Source organism: Myotis nattereri (assembly GCF_964212035.1).
Source record: "Myotis nattereri genome assembly, chromosome: X".
Lineage (NCBI taxonomy): Eukaryota > Metazoa > Chordata > Mammalia > Chiroptera > Vespertilionidae > Myotis > Myotis nattereri.
This window is the reverse complement of record NC_138078.1, coordinates 28,066,362-28,090,828: the sequence shown is the minus strand read 5'-3', so window position 1 is coordinate 28,090,828 and position 24,467 is coordinate 28,066,362.

The following is a 24,467-nucleotide window of genomic DNA, read 5'->3' as shown; positions in this document are numbered from 1 at the left end:
ATTTATTTTTTAAAAAAATATATTTTATTGATTTTTTTACAGAGAGGAAAGGAGAGGAATATAGAGTTAGAAACATCAATGATAGAGAAACATCGTTCAGCCACCTCCTGCACACCCCCTACTGGGGATGTGCCCACAACCAAGGTACATGCCCTTGACCGGAATCAAACCTGGGAACTTTCAGTCTGCAGGTCGACGCTCTATCCACTGAGCCGACCTGTTAGGGCTGTGTTGTGTGTTTAGAGACCTGTAGAATAAATGTAGTTTGTCACTTATTTCCTAGATTTTCCTAATCAGTTTTGGAACCATGGATGTTTCTGTATCAGGTCAAGAAAGTTAGCTTTTAACTAGAGGAAGATAAACTTTTCAATTTTGGAGTCAGAGAGCTGGTATGAGAAGAAATGAGAACCAGCCACTAAAGGCCTCCAGTGTGAATGGTTCAGTGCAATTAGGGTTTGGCTGACTTGCACTTTCAGGAGAAAGGCACTACCCAGCAATGCTGTGTAGGCAAAAATTGGATCATCAAATTTCCCCCTTTTCCTGAAAGTGTTCCAGAAAAATATTTATTTTCAGACTGTAATGCTGATTCTTCAGTTTCTAAAAAGACTCAGCTGAAAGTGTTTAAGGGAGGAACCAGTAAACACTGTCAGCCATATTTCATTAGCCTAACTCAGAGACAACAAAGGTCCACATATGTATTCCCATACACACAGGAACACATACATTCTATTTATTTTAATCAAGCATTGGAAATATACTTATTTTTTCGTTCTTAGAACACTGACCCAAGAGTACCACAGACGCCTTTATTTACATTGTTTTTGGAACATACACTCTAAAATTACAACTGACTAGAATAGTCTTACCAAAGGGACAGATTTTCACTGCTAAACTCAGAGCTGTGTTGGCACGATCATAGTCATTTTCATCCTTTCCTTGATAGGAAATAGCACACAGAAATAGCATGTTCCTTTCTACTCCTTTTGATTAAATAGCTGTTGACACTGACTGGCGTAGTGTCAAGTTAGTCAGCCTAAAATGCCTCAAATTCTGTGCACTGATAAAAGAATGGGAATAATTTAACTATTGAAACATGTAAGAATGTTTGCTTTTATTATTATTATCAGTATCATCACATATTACACAGATAAAATGACACAAACATATTTAAAGAAAAATTAAGTGAATAATACAATTGCTAGCCAAATGCTTTTTTTGTGATTAGAAAAAGTTCTGCTTCAGGCTGTGTCAAATTCAGGTTTTCCCTTGTGTCTCATTTTCTTTTCTTTTTTTTTTTTTTGGAACACAGGTTGTGGGGGCAATGGCTACCTAGTACATATTCTTCTCATGGCAGAAACCTAAATTTTCCCAAAGGTCAGGTGGAAACACGCAATGCCTCTGAAGAGATAGTTTTGGAAGTGACAACTTGTCATTTCCACCCATTTTCTATTGGACGAAGTAAGCCACATGGCCAAATCTAAGTCTCAAGGAGGAACCAGTCAAAATTCTCAGCCATATTCCATAGCCTATCTCAGGGACAACTCATGTTCTCATATACATTCACATATAGGGGTGCGAGATAAATATTTGCTAAATAATAATAATATCATTTGTCATAGTAATACTCATGATACTCTATTTCTTTATCATATCAAACATGTGTCTGGTGATTCTAACATATGCAATGTTTGTAGATCTGATATTTTTTATTTTAATGTTTTTTATCAACATTCATTTGTGATAGCTTCTGTGTGTGTATCTACATATGTGTTATTGTGATCTTATATATCATGCAAATTTAACTGGAGTAATTTTGGACTTCAAAGTACAATTTTCCAGAGAGAATTTCCTTTACTTCTGCTAAGTAAAGAGAAATTCAGCCACAGAAATTATGAGAATTACAGCTAGTATTATTCTTGAAGGGAGAGGCTGTTTGTCAGGAAAGACATAGCAGACAAATTAACAAAAAAGCCAAATAATCTTCAGAGAAAAGCTCTACATAGCATCTAACTCCTTTCCCATTTGGAGTTCCACATTCATAGAAACCTTTTATAAATGAACTGGTTAGAGAGCAGCAGTAGGGAGGAATTTGGAGTGACAACTAAAGTCTAAATAAAGCTTTAAACTACCAGGGTATATAAAAGTAGGATGTTTAACCACTGTAATGGTCAGCCCTCAGATGTTATTGGCTTAATGTAACTCAAACATAACACTGGCTCATGCAATAGTTCAATGTGGGTATTTGGTGGATGGCTTTGGTGGAATGATGCAAGGATTTGCCTCCTCCTTCTCATAGGGCTGCTACCTCCTACTGGTTTTCTTTTTCTGTCTGCCAGAATAAAGTGCAGGAGACTGCAAGAGATATTTTGCTGTATTGGATCTGGAAGTGGTGTTTATCATATCCATCCACATGGTCCCATCTGCTGCAAGGGAGGTGGGAAAAGGTGTGTGTAAATATAAGGAAATGAGTTTGGTAAACAACCAGCCAGTATCTCTGATGCCTGGGGTTCCAAGCAAAACAGGTTGGATGTCAAAATTTCCTATGATTACATAACTCAAACACTATGGGGTGGCTTTGAGATTAATGGCTGCATATTAATGGTAAAACAACAGATTATAATGTACATTTTTATGACCTGTGGTGGTAAATGGTAGCCATAGCTGATTGTGACTGTGGAAGGATAGAGAGTATTTTATCTCTACACTCTTATACCCTTCTCAACTCTCAATCTCCAAATAACAACAGGAATCAAAAGAAAGCCTGTACCAGCAAAGGTTTACTGTATCAATAAACAGGAATGACCTGGAACTGTTAAAATCACTTGGGTTTTAACAGTGACACTGTGAGGTAAAGGTAGTGTGGAGTCAACTTTGGCTCTGTGGGTTCTACTGATGGTGTCACATTAAAAAGGGCAGTAGAGGTTTGGAAATGGTCTCCCCAGATTTCTGTGCATGGGTGTTAGTCTCTGGTTTCACTGTGAGTTGTCTGGCATCCGCTTCCAGGGGTGGATGCAGAATTCCTCAATTTACATTTGCGTTTCAACTCCAGATGTGGAGCAGTTCCCACATAACACACCAGTCCAGTAGAGTGCTCTTCGACCATATACCAGGAGTAGGATGATGCTGGGGATGACCCCTGTGGGGGGAGGGGTGTGTAGTCTTGCAGTGCTGATATGAGAACTCATACAAATGCTGACATTAATATTAAAATCCTTGTGACCTTATCTGCATGTCTAGCATGTAATGATGGCTTTTTTTCTGTTCCAGTTAAAATTAGAAAAATTAATATTGCTGCCTGTTATGTGGAGAAGGAAATTGATTATTGCAAAATAAACCCCAGTTTTATTCCCAGAATGATGTAGCTGTGCACTTCCACAGTTTGCATGTCTTTTTGGCAGGATGGTGATTCCCTCATAACTTCCGAGTCCTCTGAAGCGTTACACAGACATCTGCAGGGCCTGATTTTCTTTTACTCAGAGAGAAACTGACCTTGAACATAGTGATCAGCTAGCAAAGTAATGATCCCATTTCTTGTTGAAACAAGCTATCCATTTGCTTCAGAAATGTCTTTTGAAGAATACAGAGAAAAAAAGATAAAGAAAAATGCTCTGAATCAAGAAGGCTCCACTTTATAAATGGCAGGGTTTGTTTCCTGTGCATTAGATACATTGCTTCATTTCAGCCCTTCTTGTTCTGATTGTCTCACAGGCTACTAGGGCCATGTAATAGAAGAATGATGAGCCAGTAGTCTCCTGGAATAAATCTGGCTAATGTCAGTTTTTATTTGTATATCCTGGTTTCTCTTTTCCCAGAATCTTCTACTTATATTTTTCCACAGCAAATATGGGAAATTCTATCTGTGCTCGATGTGACTGAATAAGAGCCTGACTCACAGGGGGTCCTTCAACTCTGATGCACATGTTCTAGGCTGTGTCTTCTATAATCTAGACCAGGTTTGTAAATCCTTGACTTTGGGGGTTAAGGATCTCTATTTCTATAGAACCAAACTTCTCAACTTATTAGCCTGCTCATACCTCAACAGATGCTCAGGAGACTGCACTGATTTATTATAATGAGCTATTCCTTGTGTTTGACCTCTGAGACTTGTTGACATGAGTAGACATTGTAGACTGTGCAGAATTAGAAATCAGGTTCTAGAATTTGAGTTATAGACATGACATTGAATTTTGGAAGTATTCCTAACACAGAGATGCAAAAAGAGGGAAATTAGATGGGTTCTTAACCAAACAAGAGAAATCCAGATCTCAAATTTTCAGAATGAGATGCCAATTGGTACTGCATTAAAGTAACAAAGGGTTGCTCCCCACAGCCTGAGCTCTAGACCTTCATGGATAAAATAAGTTGTTTTTAAGAAGGAGAACACGTTTTTATCACAAACCCAAGGACTAAAAAAACAAAAGGACGTTGGGATTCCTCCCTTTGCAAAAAACCACCAGATTTACTATGGAAACAATTCTAGTTTACAGTAAAACAACAATTCATGAATTGTATGCCAAGTTCTCTTTTCTCCATGCCATTATGGAGATGAGTCTCAGCAACTGAATTAACTCCAAGAGAGGGCAGGTGGGAGAAAGTCCTGTGCAGGATTCATAAAAGTTATTGAGTGGGTCTGCAAGTATGCACTCCAGGAATTAGTCCCCAGAGAAGACCAAGTGAAATGGAATTTTCCACTGGATTCCTAAGAGGAGTATACAGGAAGTGGCCAGCTTAAGTGCACTCAAGGAATCACAGATGAGAGAAAGCATGGTGAATGGGCATCCTATGCAAGGTTCCTAAGATATAGGGATAGGAAGATGCCTGCATGTGTACTCTTTGGGGAAAAGTTTTAAAAAAAGTCAATTGAATGGGATCCTAATCTAGATTCCTAAGAAGTGAGGATGGCACATATCCTGTACGTGTGCACTCAGGGAAACAACCCCAAGAAAGGTCAAGTGAAATATTTAGGTTGGGTTCCTAGAAGGAAAGTGCAGGAAGAAGAGTAAATATGAGGTTAGGAGCTCTCAGACACATCTATGATCAACTGAAGAGAATTTTTTCAGATGCCATATAGGGAAATGAGGTTCAAAGTAAATTTCTGATTTGAAAAGCTATTTTGCAGGTCAGAAACCATTTGTATTCTTAGGATTTTAATTGGAACTACATGCACCACAAAACAACATTTTGGTACCATGGTCCCTGAAAAGTCCTTTTCTTGTGCACCTTCCTTCTGTCTTTGTGCAAGATTATTTTATATCAGAATGTTCTGATGTATGTATATGTTTGTCTATAATTTTCAAGAATAATGTTCTGCAGTACTCCTTAGTTCCTATTGCTTGAAAAATTGGTTAGATATATAAATGTATTGTAAAGGTTATCCTTGTGTTTTAATACACTTCCAATAATTCTTCTAGATAGGTATACATCCCAGCTCCACTACACCATGTCTGTGCAGTTTGGAGGAAGCTTTTTAATGTCACTAAGCCCCTATTGGTAAATAAGGACAATAATATAGCCTTCCTTCTAGCACTGCTATGATGAATAAGGACATCATACAAAGGAGTCTGGTGCATAATAAATGCTAAATAACTGTTAGCAAGGATGATGATGATGATAGTGATAATTACTGTGAGAGGAGGCTGATGCAATATCATGAAGGGCCTAGAAATTTAGATTAGGCCCTTCATGATATTGGAGGTGGGAACATGTAAAGTCAATCTGATATTTCAAGTCCAGGAGAAGATAGCTTCATGAGCACCATGGGGAATCAGAAAGATGAATCATGGCCTGGCCGATGAGTCCATGGGTGTTGTCAGTTCACTGGGGCCATTGCATATTATAGATAACTAGAGGCCCGGTGCATGAAATACATACATGGGTATGGTCCGTAGGCCTGGCCTGCAATCAGGGCCATCTTCCTCGGTTGCCCGCAGCTGGCCCTGCCCCCTGCTGCCACCCACCCTGGTTCCCTGTTTGCCATTAGGCAATCTGAGCCTGACGTCCTGGGGAAGAGACCAAGAAGTCGGCCGTTCCTGCCAGCTTGCCAGCCCCGTCCCCGCCCCACCAGTTGCCACACACACAGAGGGCAACCCGCGGTGGGGGCCTTGGCCTGGCTCCACCAGCATCCCCCACCACCCACCCCCCGGTTCCCCATTTGCCATTGGGTGATTGGAGCCTGCTGGCTGGGGGAAGAGACGGAGAAGTGATCAGTGCCCCTTATAGTGACTGGTTGAGTGGTTATTCTGTTTTTTTCTGCCATAAGGGTCAATTTTCATATTACCCTTTTATTATATAGGATACAGGCCTGGTCCCTGGGTGGGGGCCAGCTGGCCTGCCCTGATGGGGACCCTGGATTGGGGTGGGGGTCCCTGCTGGGGGGTGGAGCCAGCAGGGGTGAGGGGCCGTGGGGGGGTTGCAGGCTGGCCATGCTCCCGATTGGGGTGGGGTCCTCGCTAGGGGGGTGGGACCGGCAGGGACGAGGGGAAACAGTCATTCTGGTCTCTGCTCGTTCTGGTTGTTCCACTGTTTTGGTCGCTGGGCTTTTATTATATGGGATATTCAAGCAACAGTGAAGCCTGATGCTCTCATAATCAGCTGATTGTCACTGGATCTCAATCCTTGTAATTTCCACTGACATTAATCACTGACAGCTGCTGAAAATGTATAATTCATAACAGCACAAAACACTAGGAGTTTAACAACTCAGAATAGGTGCATAACTGTAGCTGTCTCATATTATTCAAATAATGAATTTAACAAAATGCCTTTTCTTTGCAGCTGCTTTCATCTGAAGGAGCAACAGTCTGTCAGTAATCCAGTCCTTTAATGATAATGGTCCTACCTTGATAATTACCAGTCAATCCAATACAACCTTCATAGTCACTGGAAAAATAAGGTCTTTTTTTGTGTGTGAGCTGCAATCATTTTATTTTGGCTTTTGTTTAAAAGGATTCTGTCTGCTAGACTTAACCTATACACCTCTAAACTGTCTCCTCCACTGGCCTAGGCATGTGAGCCTCCAGTTGGCTTCCATCTCTATACTCACATATCCTTCTTAATATCCTTCTCACTAACCTCATCACTCCCTCTCTAGTTAACTGGTTACAGATTCCATAAAAGCTCAATCTTGGCCCTTATTCCAATTCCCTGTCATCTCCTATTCAAAGGCTCAACTCCAGCCTCCCATCCAGTCTGCCATGCAGAGAATTCCAGCATCTCATTTGGGACATCACCCTGCTTGCTATCCCGCCTTCAGTACTTCTAGTACAAAGCTTCTTTTCTTGACATAAGCATAAGACAGGAATGTAGGGTTAGCATACATATCTCAGAAAATAAAATCTCATAGTGTATTCCACAGTGAAGTGGAGAGAGGCTGGTACACAAGGAAGGGGAGATGGAGATTGCTACAGCTTATGTGGAATCCACCCATCAACCAGCATACCTAGCTACTGTTCCTCCCAGCTGAGACTGGGTGTTAACTTAGAGTAACATGGAGGAGGTTGTGAAGTATACTTTATTAAAAATTACAAAAGTACATGTAGTATATACATAACTCATAATAGAATGGTGTTTAGAGATTTGGGAGTCCAATATCAATAGCATTCTTGGAGGAAAATGACAATGACTCATCAGTGTTTTGGAATTTGATATATAGCATTCAGAATTAATTTCTATCAGGTGTTTGGGCTTTTTGTTTGTTTGGTTTTTTTGTGTTTTTTTGCATATGGATTTTTACTTCTAAAGAAGGGCTTCTAATGAAATCATTAATAGTAACAACATTACTCTGGCCGGGTGGCTCAGTTAGAGTGCCACCCCGCACACCAAAAGGTTGCAGGTTTGATTCCTGATCAGGCATATACCTAGGTTTTGGGTTCGATTTCTGGTTGGGGCATGCATGGGAGGCAACCAATCTCTCTCTCTCTCTCTCTCTCTCTCTCTCTCTCTCTCTCTCTCTCTCTCTCTCTCCCACTTCTTCTCTCTCTAAAAAATCAATTATAAAACATATCCTCGGGTGAGGATTAAAACAAAAAGGGTATCAACATCATCCATACTGCTCTCTCTCCATTTCTCTCAGTCTGTCAGCAGCTGGATCAATAAGTAAAGAAAGTCTCTTTACTATTTACCTTTAGTCAAACAAGGAAACCACTCTGAAATGTGATACTGACACCTTCCTTAAGAGAAAGGAAATGCAAAGTGGTAGGCAAAAACACTTTTGAAGGGGGAGATGCAAACTGGTTTTGAACTAATAAGTTATGTGTTTTTCTTAATTATGCTGACTTCTGCAAAGCCCCAATTGATGCATTTGTCTGTAGCTTGGGAAAGAATAAGGCAAGATTATCTACAAAGATACTTGTATAGAAACTGCTATTGAGCTCTTTGCTCTTGACATTTATTATAAGACTTAGATAAAAAGGTTTTACCATGGGAATAAATGAAGCCATGCTTCTTTAGATCCGCTTGGCCCCAGGACCAAGATGGCCACATTCTTGTGGTGTTTAATGATTTCTGCAGGCTCACTCTCAAAAATTTTCCTCAACTAGCAGTTGTCATGGTGACCATCTAACTTCACTCCAGGCACACTTCAAGATGTGGCACATAATATGCACAGTCTCTTCCTCCACATGTGTAACTCCTTGGAGGAGTCCAGCCTTTCAGCCAAGCTATGTGTTTAAAACTAAAAAATGACCTCCCTTCCCACATTTGTCATGCTTGGGTCACTGAGTCTGCACCAGCTGCTGCAATGTAGTTTTTCTCACTTATTAAAAGGAACAAATCTTGAGACCTGACTTCAGATCGCACCTCTAGCTTATGATGTGATACTTTTTTTGTTGTGATTTAATTTCCTTTTCTGATCGAGTGTAAAGTATAACACCATTTACTCTTGTTTTGGAAAGAACCAGGGATGATTTTTTTCTGCTGAGACTGAACAGGGAGAGCAGTTGCTTTCATGACCTTGCTTTGTCCACCAGCAGTATTCTCTATTGTTTAGGTGTGTTTGATTTTTCAATTACAGTTTACATTCAATATTACTTGGTATTAGTTTCAGGTGTGCAGCATAGTGGTCAGAGAATCATGTACTTTGCAAAGTGTCCTCCTTGATATTTCCAGTGCCCACCTGGCACCATACATAGTTATTGCAATATTATTGACTATATTTCCTATGCTGTACATCCCCATGACTATTTTGCAACTATCAATCTGCAGGGATGTAGGTTTTTATTTCAATGCTTTCACCTGTTTCATTCAGCCTCCCCACCCCTTTCCCTCTGACAGCTGTCAGTGTGTTTGCTGTATCTATGACTGTTTTTGTTTTGTTTCTTTGCTTATTTTATTCTTTAGATTCCACATATGAATGGAAACATATGGTATTTGTCTTTCTCTGACCCTCTGGGTCCATTCATGCTGTTGCAAATGGTAAGATTTTGTTCATTATTATGGCCAAGAAATATTCCATTGTATGTATATCTTTTAAAATAAGTACTTGACAGGGCATTCCAGTTCTCAGTGTCTATTACAATAAAAACTGAACAAAGTATGTGAGAGACTGAGTCATACCTCACTGCCTTTATAAAGTCAAAAGGGGGATTTGTGCTATGGCCCAGAACTAACAAGAGAACAGGTTGAGAACCAGGAGGTTTAGGAGGGAAACTGTCTCTGTTCTTGCATGATCTTCCCTGGTTAATTTTATTTTATGTTATTTTATTCTTTCTTTTGATTTCTACTAATCTCCTGACTGTCGCCATCAATGACTATCAGCTACCCCTTATTTTTTGGTAGACTTTCTCACGGGCATCCAAATCAATGGGTTTGGTCTTTGACTCACTACTAGCATTCTTCCGTGACATCACATGTGCCCCCATTGCCTCACTGATTGTCCACCAGACTTCTGGTCTCTTCCTTCAACCTCTCTTTGGTTCATATGTATAGCTGGACCATGGAAGTTCCAGCTTTTCCTTCAGACTGCCCTGCACCAAGTCACATCCTTCCTTCTCAGCATATACCATTCTCAGTAAATTTCAGGACCAAATTAACTTTGCTTAGTATCCTCATCCCCCCTCCCCTTTTATTCTTTCATTCTGATTCTCCCAATCTCCAGCACATATTTAGAGAGGTTTGTAAAAAAGAGTCAAACAAATCATGAAATAAAAACCTACATCTCTGCAATACTATGGATGCCTGTAAATGGGAAGAAGTTTCCCTTCCCTAAAGTTAGAACCAGAAAATTAAGAGCTGATAAAATTTATATAAATTAAATTAATTTTAGATGGAATTTGCCAATAATATTATGCTAAATACACAGATTGAGAACTTTTTCAAAGACTAAGCAACCCCCTTTCATCATGGATATTATTATGTGAATTCTAGAAGGTTGGTAAGAAATTGAGCTAAATTCAGATGTATAATTCATAAGATATTGTAGTGAAATGTTATAGATACATTATCTAATTTTGTTTCAATCACTCCCTTGGTTTTCCTTTGGAGACTGTTTGCTTACAAGGAAAAATGGAATTATTGTTGGACACAAAATAAGTTATGTGAGAACAATTTGTAGAATGTACAGGACATGATAGATTTTAAGCGTATATAACAGTTATGTCCCAAAGTTATGTATATAAAAGAGAAATACAGATGCTTTTAATATACCTGACCTACTGAATATCTTGGGGTAGCCTAACTAACTTTAAATGTGTTTAGGACACAATATCCAAAAACACTGACAACATAGTACACTGTAGAGTAGTGGTTGTTTACTCTCATGATCGTGTGCCTGAATGAGATCTGAGGCTTGCTGCCACTGCTCAGCATCACAAGAGAGTATCATACCACATGTTGCTAGCCTGGCAAAAGTCAAAATTTAAAATATGATTTCTAATAAATATGTATTGCTTTTGTATCATCGTGAAAAAATTGTAAATCCAAGCATGGTAAGTCAGGGACCATCTGTACATTCAAGGATGATTTAGATAAATTGCAAATCACAGATCCATGATAGGGAAATTGAAGATGCTAACATACCATGTATTTGTGAGAATAATATTACAGACAAGATTATCATGGTTCTAAATACGTCCCTTGCTATAGAAAAAACACTGGGGCCAGATGGGCTACAGACAAATTTAATATAGCATCTTAATATCTCTCTTGGTTATCTGTTGATATGTATCCAACTACTCCAAAACTCAATGGCTTAAAAAAAACAGTTATTTTAATATTTCTCACAATTCTGTGGATTATTGGAACTTGGCAGTTCTTTTTCTGGCCTCACTTGAAACTTGTTGTGCTGTTTCTTCACATGTTTTCTCTACATGTTCTCTCCATATGACTCCTTCCCAGGATGTCCACTAGCACAAAAGCAGAAGCTTCCAGTAGCTTTTAAGTCTTAGGCTCAAAGCTGGAATAGCATTACTTCTGTTGCATTCTATTGGTTGAAATAAGAAACCATCCCAGATCTGATTAAAAGGGAGAAGACTGCCAAGGTTGTGAATTAATTGGAGAAAGCCAATATTTATTGCTAGCTCAAAGTCTTTTTTTTAAAATTTGAATCTTTATTGTTGAAAGTATTATATATGCCCCGCTTTCTCCCCCATTGACCTCTTCTAGCCTGCCCTACCCCCACCCCAGTTCCAGGCCTTGGCCATCCTATTGTCTGTGACCATGCATATATGCATACAAGTTCTTTGGTTGATCTTTTCCCTCCACCCACTCTCCCCCCGCCTTCCCTCTAAGATTCCACAGTCTGTTCCATGTTTCTATGTCTCAATGTCCTCGTTTAATCTTTGGAGACTGGCATTGCTGATCCATTTATATTTTCTTCCTTGGAGAGCTCATAAACTTCCACAACTTATATATCATCTTTTGAGGATGAATCTCAGTTCTTTAACCAGACTTCTTCCCCAGTTTCATATTACCAACTCCCTGTAATGAATAGCTAACTCCAAACGGAATAACAAGCATGTGTTAAGTATGTCACATAAATTATTTCTAATTTATTGACAGCACTGTATTTTACAAATAAGAAAACTGAAGCTCAGAGAATCTCAATTTATACAAAGCATATGGCCAGTAAGGAGCAGAACTATGATTAAAACCCAGGTATATCAAGTCTGTGCATATTTTTCCTCAAGATTACGCATTGTTTGGTCTCTCTTTTTTCTTTCCTTTTCTGTTTCTCTTTCCCACTCCACAACCCTCCCCTCTCCTGGGACAAAATATGTATCCCCCTCTTTTTTAAATTGTTTTTTTTTATTGATTTCAGAGAGGAAGTCTGAGGGATAGAGAGATAGAAACATCAATGACGAGAGAGAATCATTGATCAGCTGCCTCCTGCACGCCCCCTACTGGGGATTAAGACTGCGACCCAGGCATGTGCCCTGACCTGGAATTGAACTATGACCTCCTGGTTTATAGTGTTCATGTAAAAATTCACTCAAACCTGTAAAGAATTTTTGTGAGTTTATTTGAGCCAAACTGTCGACAATTGCCAGGAAGCAGAATCTCAATGTATTGAGATAATGCTCCAGAGAATGGCAGTTTTTCACCTTGTTTTATACATTACAAGCAAAGGAGCAAAGGAGGAGATGTAAGTGGGTTACATGAAATCCATTAGCAGGAGAAAGCAAAGCGGGGGAGTGGGGAAGGGGAGTACTTCTGGGATTGGATAAAAAGCTTTTACCTAGGTGGGTACAGGATAGTTAACAGTCAATAATTAACATCCTGTATAATAAAGAGGGAATATGCAAATTGACCATCACTCTGCCACAATGATGGCTGAGCCCACAGCGGAGGCGGGGTTTCTGTAACACAAGATAGCTGCACCCAAAGCGGAGGCCGAGTTCCTGTAACGAGCCTTAATGAGCAATCAGCAGGGACTTGAGGCTGTGCCCCCCACCCCGCCCCTGCAGGGCTTGACAGGGGATCTCAGGCCATGCCCCATACCCAGCAGGGCTTCATGGTGGACTTCAGGCCACGCCCCCAACTTGGCACCGGCCCAGAGGACCTCAAGCCACACCCCTCACCCTGGTGCCAAAGCAGGGGACCTCAGGCTGCGGTCCCTGCCTGACAAGGCTTGATGGGGGACCTCAGGCCACGACCCCGCCCTGACACTGGGCCAGAGGACCTGAGACCGCACTGCCCACCCCAGCACCAGGACAGGGGACCTTAGGCTGCAATCCCACCCAGCAGGGTTTGACGGGGGACCTGAGACTGTGCCCCCCCTTACCAGTGGGGTTTCATGGGGGACACGAGGCTGTGCCCCCCTCCCAGCACCAGGCTGGGGGACCTGAGGCTGTGTCCCTGGCCCAGCAGGGCTTGATGGGAGACCTCAGGCCATGGCTCCTGCCCAGTGGGGCTTCACAGAGGATCTCAGACCATGTTCCCCACCCAGCGGGGCTTAATGGGGGACCTCAAGGTGCACCCTCTGCCCCAGTGCCAGGCCAGGAGAACTGAGGTTGTACTCCCCACCCAGTGGGGCTTGACAAGTGTGGGACCAGCTGGGTCTGGATCTAGCCCAATTGTGGGGGACAGGGAGCAGCCGGGTCTGGGTCTTGCATGATTTTGAGGCACTGCGGGTGGGCAGGGACTTGACTCTGGGTCCTGTGGCATGCCCCAGACTCTGACAGGAGGAAGATTTTCATATACATTTTACTAATTTTCTTTAATCTCTAACACTGCTATTACAGAGAAAGGGCAAATAGCAATATTAAAATATTTCCTCTAATTAATCCCCTTTTAATGTGCACAAATTTCATGCACCGGGACACTAGTGATAATAATAACAATCAAGCCGAAGCTGGTTTGGCTCAGTGGATGGGGCATCGGCCTGTGGACTGAAGGGTCCCAGGTTCGATTCCGGTCAAGGGCATGTACCTTGGTTGCGGGCTCATCCCCAGTGGGAGATGTGCAGGAGGCAGCTGATCGATGTTTCTAGCTCTCTGTCTCTCTCCCTTCCTCTCTGTGGAAAATCAATGAAATATATTTTAAAAAAAATAATAACAATCAAGGAATTTGTGGTCTCCATCCTGGCACCCAGGCACTTTTGGTTGTGTAAGAAACATGCCTCTGATTTATCTTCATAGAAAAGAAACAGCATGTGGCCAGGTGGCTACTGAATTTGCCAGAACAAACAGGATGAGAGGGTGGGGAGAGAGGATGAGAGCTGTACATATGGCTGGTAGCACATGTCCTAGGAAGATTCCCCTAGAAAAGGCCCCAGCTGATTTTTTTAAATAACCCAATGGGAGACAGCAAGACCTAGGTGACCTTTTAGGAAATAGGTGCCAAATAGTACTCAGCCAATGAGGAACTGGAAGAAGGTCTAAATAAATAGGCTATGACCCCTGCTCCATGTGTGTACCTGTACAATGGGTGCCCCCTCTCAAGAGTGTCACTAAAAATCTCATTTTCACCATGCTTTTGTTTCCTAGTCCATCATTTGAAATTTGGACAGGTGAGCAATTTCTCACAGGTTGTGCCCCGAGTGGTCTGGTGTGGACGAAAGGGGCCACATATTAACCTGACAAGTTCAGGGGAGGCCTGCATGGCAGTCTTGAAAACTCAGAGACCTAAAGTAACCACAAAGGATGGTCTGAAATTAAACTTTAACTAAAAGCAGTTATGGTGGGCAGTTATGTCCTAGGCCAGTATCTTCACTGACAAGGTCAATCTTTACCTTAACTGAGCCTATCTGTCTTTTTGCATCTATAATAACATACCCTTGAAATGTCTGGGTTACTTGTAACTCCCCTTTTTCTGGAGCCCCTGGGTCACAGCCCAATGTGCTGGGCACCAGGACAGACACCACAAATTCCTTCATTGTCACGTTAATTGTTCCTGCACCCACCTAAGTATGTGCAGTATATTAAGTATGTGTCTATCATTTTACTTTTTATCCAATACCAGGGGTTTCCTTGCTTTGCTTTCTCCTGCCTCTCTAGTCTATCACCAATGGATTTCATGTAACCCATCTATGTCCCTTTCCTTTGATTACAATGTATAAATACAGATGTAACCCGCCATTCTCCAGAGCATTATCTCAATTCACTGAGGTTCTGCTTCCCAGCATGTGCCAACAGTTTGGCTCAAATAAACTCACCTGTAAAGAAAAACTTCTTTACAGGTTTCAATGGTTTTTTACGTTAACATCAGTAAAAGGAAAGTTACAAGTTACCCTGACATTTCACAGGTATGCTATCTTATATGCAAAAAGACAATAGGCTCAGTAAAGATCGAAGTTGATCTTTGTCAAGGAAGATACTCAGCCTAGGACATGACTACCCACTATAAACTGCTTTTTAATTAAAGGTTTTAAATTTCAGACCATCCTTTGTAGTTACTTTAGGTCTCTGAGTTTGCAAGGCTGCCACACAGTCAGATTAGCATGTGGCCCTTTTTTCATCCATAACCTAAAGACTTTGACTAAAAAATACCCCAGGAGACAGTACATTGATAATGCATTTCCCAGGCAGTGGGGAGCAAATCACAAAGAGATAATAAGCCTTAGACTGCAAAGCCCGTCTGTTGAGAGACAATTTTCCCTGAAATTCTCATGTGCCTAGACATCTTATGAACTAATGCACTGTATTTTTTTCTGAACTATTTCTTCAAGGATGTTTGTATACTTATCAGCCTTGGAAGACAGATATTGTGTCTCCCAATGGATCAAAGGGCAGGCTCTCTTACTTCCCACTATAGTCAAGACAACATCTTCATCTGGATCAAAGGGAAGTCATTCTTACTGTCTATTATAAAAATGTTCAGGTCCATTAACTTCAGGGTTGTTCTTCTGAAATGCAACCCACTGTATGTGCAGACATCTATCTGGGCTAATCTGTGTTGCCTTATAGAAATTGGGGTAAGGAGAACTGACACAAATGTGATGATGATTATGCTACTTATTATGTTGTGAATATGTATACATATACATAATATATAAAAGCATAATTACACATATATATATTAAGGCAAGCATGAAAAACTTGCTTAGATTATAAAGTCTTAATTTCTGTAATTGGTCACAATGTAATAGTTGGCATTTATAAATTTATTATTCCTTTCTTAGTCAATATTTCCTTTGCTTTCAGATAGATCATAATTGTTTAACTGGAAATGTGACCAAGTTAAGGACTCCTAAGGGTAGAAATCCTTAGAGTTCTGCCTGTATAGGGTTGCTATACCTTCCATCAACTTTTAGACTCAGAATTGCAAAGGAGTCCTCCAGAGAATCACGTAAATTTCATACTTAATACATATCCACTTGGATCCAGCTGTGCAGCAGTCACTCTGTTTCCTTTTAATAATCAGAATCAATTAACACATCCAATAGAGTAATTTTTTTGTATTCCTTTTAACAGAAAGACTGAATTTTAAATAAGAAAGCTGGCAATTTCAGCTTTCACTTTATAGGAGAATTCTTGTGACCCTAGCGGAAGTAATCCTTTTTGGAGTTGGGAACTAACACCCTACACCAGGAAAGCACAAAGTTATTATGGCTGGAATCCACATTGTCATTCATGTATTATCATTGGTAATAATTAAAGGCACAGCTACCTCCTGATACGTTACCTTGTGTATTCTGGCTATGAAACAAACATATATTGGTAATTGGTTCAGAGCATATACTGGGCCTTTAAATGCAGATATCCAAACTCACAATGTCTTGCAATCAATGGCACCACACTGAGCCTTCAATAGGCCTTCCACAGTTTGGCCTATTTCTGTGTGTTGTGGAACATAGTAAAAATCAGTGAGTGGGCAGAATGAAATTCCTTTACTTTCTTTGCTATGAAATAGATATTATAGTGTGTGTGTGTGTGTGCGTGTGTGTGTGTGTGTATACCATGTTTATCAATGATGGATTCTGTAAGTCCACTGATGGTGGTAATGGTAGAAGTACAAATCACTGCTCTCTAATGATGTAAGGAATTACTTATAATCAACTTGCCACCTGGTAGGTCATTGCTCTTTTTCTCACATTGTACTGTGTCAGATTCTTGGCATTTCTATCTGCTGTTGGCAGGTTGGACATTCAGAAGTGGGAGTAAATAATCAGTCAAAAAACTGAGAAATGATGACTTACCTAAGGTAAATGGAGAGTCAGACAGGGAAAGCTTTTTTCCTCATACCTGGGTCTCTTCAAATCTACAGTATTGCTCATGTCATTTATATAAAGCTCTGTCTCCATCAAATACAAAAATCTGTGATGAAATATTTGCATCTTCTTGCCCATTCACACCTCACTGGTTCCTCAGGAAGGAAATTGGCAGACAAAATCCCCTTACGATTGCACAGGCAGATAATTCTACCCCAGTTCAAACAGTTGGATCACATACTGTCTTCTGGCTTTTTCATATTGAAATCCAGAAACATGTCTCACAACAGAAAATTTGAAACGTATCTCAAAATAGACAAATTTCAGTGGGTACAATATTGGTATTGCCAATTTTTTTTTGTTATTCTCCTTACCCAAGGATATTTTTTTCATTGATTTTTAGAGAGAATAGAGGGTAGTGAGGAGAGAGAGAGGGACAGAGGGAGGGAGGGAGAGAGAGAGAGAGAGAGAGAGAGAGAGAGAGAGAGAGAGAGAGAGAGAAAAACTTAGATGTGAGACAGACACATCAATTGGTTGCCTCCTGCATGCCTCCCAACTGAGTCTGGGGGTGGAACCTGCAACCCAGATATGTACCCGTGACCAGGAATTGAACCCACCACCCTTTGGTGCATGGGCCGATACTCTATCCTATGGGCAACCAATTTCTGGGTAGGGCATAAGAATAATAATGTCAAGTAATCCATGGCACTTAAACTACTGTAAATTTTCACAGTGATTAATTTAATCCTCATAACACTCTGAAGAGGTAGATACTAAGTCACCTTCATTTTACAAACAGGGAAACCAAGGCACAGTGATTAAGTCACTTTTTAAGGGTTTCACAGGTACAATCTTTTGGATTTGGATTCCAAACTAGGTGTTTTGATTTCAAAGTGTATGCTTCTATCCTTTTAGCAATATATGTCTTACACTCAGTTGACCATAGCACTTTTTTGGTAACCTCATTTTAATCTTTCATAATTAATTTATCTGCCTCCCAACTTGCTGTTGAGTCTCTCTAAAAGAAAAATCAGTACTTAGTTTGAACACTGGCATTTTCAGAAGAGGTTGAATTAAGCCGTATTTTATACTTTATCCTAATTTATATCTTAAAACAATTATTTTTTTTTTACTTTAGACATTCCTATCTTATTATTTTCATTATCGCCATGACTGTCAAGAAAAACTCTGACTGTATTTAGTTAGTATTCAAGTTTCTTAGCAATCAATTCGTGATATAGTCTCAAATAGAATTAATTGTGTGCTCAAAGCCCCTGATTTATCTAGAGATTTGTTACTCCACTTAAAAAATTAAACTTTAAGCAATAAAAAAAAAAATTAAACATTGTGCAATTTTAATAGCATATTGAAGATTCTATTATACATTCTTCACCAGTCTGAGCCTGGGTATCTACACAGGTTTATGATAATTAAAATGACAAAAATGAAATAAAGACATTTCAACATCATTGATTTCATAGGTGATCCCTGGTTTATTTGAATTTTGATATTGAGAGTTCATTGAACCTGGAATATTAAATTAGTAGAATAGTTGATAGAATGGAAACCAAATGGATGTTTACCAAATATATAGGATGGCTTTTGTCTACCTATTGCTATTTTAGAGTCATTTAGTCTTTCAACTGGATTTTTGGGAAGTAGAGAGAAGCAAGAAAGTCACAAGAAATATATCGCCACATTTAGGGGTACATTTCATCCCTGCCTAAGGCCATTTGTGAACAATGTAAAGACCATGCCAGAAATATTAAGAATGTTAGTCTCAAATTGCCTATAGCATCCTGCATCTGTATATGGCTGGAAGGAAAACAGTATTGCCAATGTAGCTGCATCTATATTTGAAGAGCAAAATCTAAATGATACTTCTATAATTCGTGGAATGGAATTACCCTCAGATGCTTTAGCAAACCTATTACCACAGATCAAGATTCCCTTTCTTTCCTAAAGCAAGCAAGAAGATGTGCCCCCTTTTTTGGATTAAAAACTGCACTAGCTATTTGAATACTAATAAAACAATCACGCTCAACAAGCCATCTGCAAACATGTTATTTTCAAAGTAAGAATTTTGGCATTGAATATTGGAGACAGTCACACTTGAAAATGTCATAAAAATTATTATCATTGCTATAAAATAGTGAATTAGGTCCTTTGTGTAAAATGAACAAAGCATCCCATCCCCACAGTCAAAAAGAGTCCTTACCTAGCCAGTGTTGCTCAGTGGTTGAGTGTTAACCCATGAACCAAGAGGACACTGGTTCAATTCCCAGTCAGGACACATGCCCCAGTTTTAGGCTCAACCCCCAGTAGTGGGTATGCAGAAAGCAGCTGATTGATGAGGTTTTTTTCTAATGGATTTTTCTATCTCTCTATCCCTCTCCCTTCCTCTCTCTCTAAGAATCAATAAAAATATATTTAAAAAAGAAAAAAAAGAGTCCTTAAAGAACAGGTGGCTTATGAATTAAAGCCTGATGAGGATCCCGATGTTAAATATTCACTGAGTTATTTATTTGACCTAAGTTGCATCTTTGATCTACATAAATGAAACACAACTTCCTATTTTCTCATTTTTCCCATTTCCTTTCTCATCTCTCCTTTTTGTCTCTTAGTCTTTTATCCCATGTTTTGCACCTGTAAAATTATTCTCTCTACTCGTTTGCACCTAAATATTTTTGTGTATGAACACAAAAACCATATAGACAGTGCTTTCATCCATTTCAATGTGGTCATCATCCAGTAATTCATCACCTTCTAGAATTTCTGCTGATAAATTTCTAATTCTAGCTCACTCCTATAATATATTTTATTTACTATTGCTTCCAAGTCACCATTTTATTATTTCTTTCTATTACACTTTACATTCAATAATATTTTGTATTAGTTTCAGGTGTACAGTATGGTGGTTAGGCAATCATACACTTTACAAAGTGTTCCCTTGATATTTACAGTACCCACCTGCCAAGCCATAAAGTCACAAAAGGGAATTAGTTCCAAATAAAAGTCATACTCTCTAACCTCAACCAGGCCATCATTGTTACTCAATTTTTAAAAAATACACACTGACTATTGTGATATCATGTTCTTTCTGTTGGTTATGCAACACTTCTAATTTCACTAGTATCTTAAAATTAAGAATACTAGATACATATATACCTTTTCCTGCATCCCATCAGATACCACATCTAGACTCTTCTACCATGTAAATACTCTTAAACTTGAAACACAATGTGTTTCTTTCATTTTTATTTTCCATTTTCTCTATTATTATCTTAGTACTGGCTCTCACAATTTTTACCTGAAGTTCCACACATGCTGACACTCATTCCTAGTCCCTTTAGCATACATTCTCTTCACTGTTCACCAGTGTGCTTTCTAAAATGCAAATCTGGTCACTTTATACTTAAAAATCCTTCCATGGCAAGCCATGATCTCTGGAATAAATTTATTGCTTGAGAATGACTTACATGACCTTTTGTGAACTGGTCCTCACTAGCCTTAGACTCATTTTTTTTATGCCCCCTTATTCCCTCTGATCCAGCCCTACCTAAAACCTTATAGGTCCTTGAACACTCCAGATTCTCTAACCATCCATTGTTTTCACTTTCTGCTACCCCTGCACGGATGCCCAAAACCACAGAGAAACTTTAAAAATAACTCATTTATTACCTGAGTAAAACAAATTATCCTTATCCTAGACCCCTATGGGAATTGATTAGAAATACGTAAGGAATGAATAGTCTAGATGGGAAGACAGATAAATGTTTTTTTTTTGCTTTCTTACCTAGGAACTTTGAAGAAGCGTTTTGTTCTCAGCTTACATATAACCTCTTCTTAGAAGTCATCACTTGGGGCCCCCCACTGAGGGCTTTGCCTCACTCTCTGACATTATTCTGACAAGTGGGTGCTAAAGTGAGCTGTTCATTTACCTGTCTACCCAGCTAGACTATTTATTACTTATGTGTCTGTGATTCCAGTCCCCATGGAGGTACACACTAAGTATTACGCATTTTGCTCAAGTAATAAATGAGTCCATCTTCTAAGTTTCTCTGTAGTTTTAGTACAACTTTTGTGTTTGGAGAATAAAATTTCTTTTTTGCAAAGAAGCAGTGCCAGACATCATCTGGTCCATTTTTTCCCCCATAGTTCTTTGCAATGGAAACATACACAGAGGGGTTTAATGACTTACTAATGCCATTGAACACTCAGCTTAATGTCTTGAACAATTATTGTTCATACTGATGATGATTGATAAATGTAAATGTGTTGTTTGTCTTTTAAAATATGTTTTTATTGATTTTTAGAGAGAGAGAGGAAAGACGAAGGATAGAAAGATAGAAACATCCATGAGAGAGGAACATCATCCATCGACTGCCTCCTGCATGCCCCCTATTGGGTATTGAGCTCGCAACCACAGCACATGCCTTGACTGGGAATTGGTTCCTGGGTCGATGCTCAACTGCTGAGCCACAGCAGACGGGCGATGGGAATGTTTTTAATATGTATTTGAGATATTGTAATTTGTCCCTACTTCTCTTGCCTCACCTCCCCCACATATCTTTTGCTCTACATGCACCACTCTACTTTTAGTTCTTTCAGACTTCTATGCATTCATACAGTGCCATGATTTTGTAAAAACTATTCCCTCTGTCAGCAAAATCTTTTATCTCATCTTCCTAATTACCTGGAACTACTACACTCAGTTAAAACCTTATTTCCTCTGTGAAAAGTTATCTAAATGTCTTTCCCTCAAGGAGTTAACCTACCTCATCTGTGCTTCTATTTACCTCATACATTCCCCTCTTTTCTCTCTTTTTAATTTTTTTAATTTGTTGGGGTCACATTGGTTAATAAAATTCAATAGGTTTCAGGTGTACAATTCTATAATACATCATCTGTATATTATATTATGTGTTCACCACCCCAAGTCAAGTCTCTTTCCATCACCATTTATCCCCCTTTTACTCTCCTTTACCTCCCCACCCCCTTTTCCCTCTGGTAATCACCATACTGCTGTCTGTGTCTATGAGTTTTTTCTTTTGCTTTATTCCTTCACTTTTTTTAGCCAATCCCCAACTTCCTCCCCTCTGACAGCTGTCAGTCTGTTCTCTGTATCTGTAAATCTGTTTCTATTTTGTTTGTTAGTTTATTTTGTTTATTAGGTTCCACATGTAAGTGAAACCATATGGTAGTCTTTCTCTGACTGGCTTATTTCACTTACCATAATATTCTCCAGGTCCATCCATGCTGTCGCAAAAGGTAAGATTTCTTTCTTTTTTGCAGCAGTGTGTAAAGGTACCACAGCTTTTTTTTTTTTCCCCCACTAATCTACTGATGGGCACTTGGGCTGCTTCCAAATCTTGGCTATAAGATCTCAGACATTTCTTGTAGCAATATGTTTTCTGATATATCTACTTGGCTAAGAGAAACAAACGAAAAAATAAACAAGCGGGACTACATCAAACTAAAAAGTTTTTGCCCAGCAAAAGAAACCATCAACAAGATGAAAAGAAAATACACTGACTGGGAGAACATATTTGCCAAAGATACATCTGATGAGGGGTTAATATTCAAAATTTATAAAGAACTTGTAAACCTCAGTACAAAAAACCCCCAAACAATCCAATTAAAAAAAATGGGCAAAGGGCCTGAATAGACACTTCTCCAAAGAGGACATACACATGAAAAAATGTTCAACATAACTAATCATCAGATAAATGCAAATTAAAAGCACAATGAGATATCACCTCACACCTGTCAGAATGGCTGTCATCAATAAATCAACACACAACAAGTATTGGTGAGGATGTGGAGAAAAAGTAACCCTTGTGCACTGTTGATGGGAATGCAGACTGGCGCAGTTACTATGGAAAACAGTATGGAGTTTCCCCCCAAAATTCAAAATGGAGCTGTTTTATGAGCCAGCTATTCCACTTCTGAGAATATATCCAAAGAAACTTGAAACACCACTTTGAAAGAATATATGCACCCCTGTGTTCATTGCAGCATTATTTCCCAGCACATTCTAAGATAATTGGGCTGAGACATAACATCTCACTTAACCATCCTTGCCTCCTGTACCTATAATAGTTTTAAATTATCAAAAGATATGTTTTTAAAGAATTGCTATTTATTAGATTAATCTCTGTTATTGAATGCCAAATACATCTGATTGGTGGACTGAACAAAATCATGAAACAAATACTCGTGATATAGAAATTATGTAATGTATGAGGAATACATGGAATTCACTGGTAATTCAAAGCTCAAGAAAAGTAAAATAATTTGAGTCTTTCTGTATGCAATGCAGTTCAATGAGGGGGGGTGAATATATTGATCAGAACTAAAATAATATCAGTTTATAGCCACAATTTAATCCTCAAAAGAAATTATGCGGGAGGTACTATTTTTTATACCCATATTACAGGTAAAAGAACTGAACCCCAAAGTCAAACTTAGTAAATGATAGAACTAAATTTTAAATAGATATTTTTTGATTCTAGAATAATATGTTAAAAATCTTATGCTAGCTCTTAAAGGAACTGTCTCCAACAATGTGAAATGAAAAAAGAAACAAATTTCAGTTTGAAAACTTTACCAAGAAGAGTTATTCTAATGGCTCATTTAACTTAGGTAAGCATCCGATTCTACTTAAGGATGCAAGTTTAAAAATAATATTATGACTCTTTCATAATTTGCTCACTTTTATCATTCAGAATTTTGCTGAAACTAATATAAGCAATGTTCTATCCACAATGTCCTGTCACATTGTTTAGTTCTAAGTGTTTTTTCTCCTATCATGAGTTTCTGTGTAAGGAGCTGAACTATTCTGTTACCAATGGTTGCTTGTTCCCTCTCTGGGCAGTGCGCTTCTCACGCCTACAAATACTGTGCCACATGAAATGAGATCACATGCCATAGGGGTGCCTTGTTCTTGTCAGCAGTGATGAATATAATATCTGTTGCCTAAACCTGCACATCTGAAAATAGAAACTGGCTTGAACATCCTACTGAAATCCCAATTCATAGTTCAATCTGTTGCCAGGAACTTGCTAAAGTCATTTTCTGTTTGTTTTCTCTAGTCTCTCTACAGCTTTATACCATTCACCTAATGTGTTTACTGATACAGCTAAATCCAAGAAATGTAATAACCAACACATGAGCCCAGCATTACTCCCATCTGTTTGAAGTCATGCTCTCCAAAGTGTCAGCTTTGACAGACTGTTCTCCACAGGGTTCTTGTGAACCTCAGCAGTTAGCACATTGATGAAGGATGTTGAGTAAATCCTACTTACTGAATGGAAAATCCCAACAGTTTCCTAATGTCCATTAACCATATGGCTTTCATATCACTTTTTGATCTTCTGTGTGC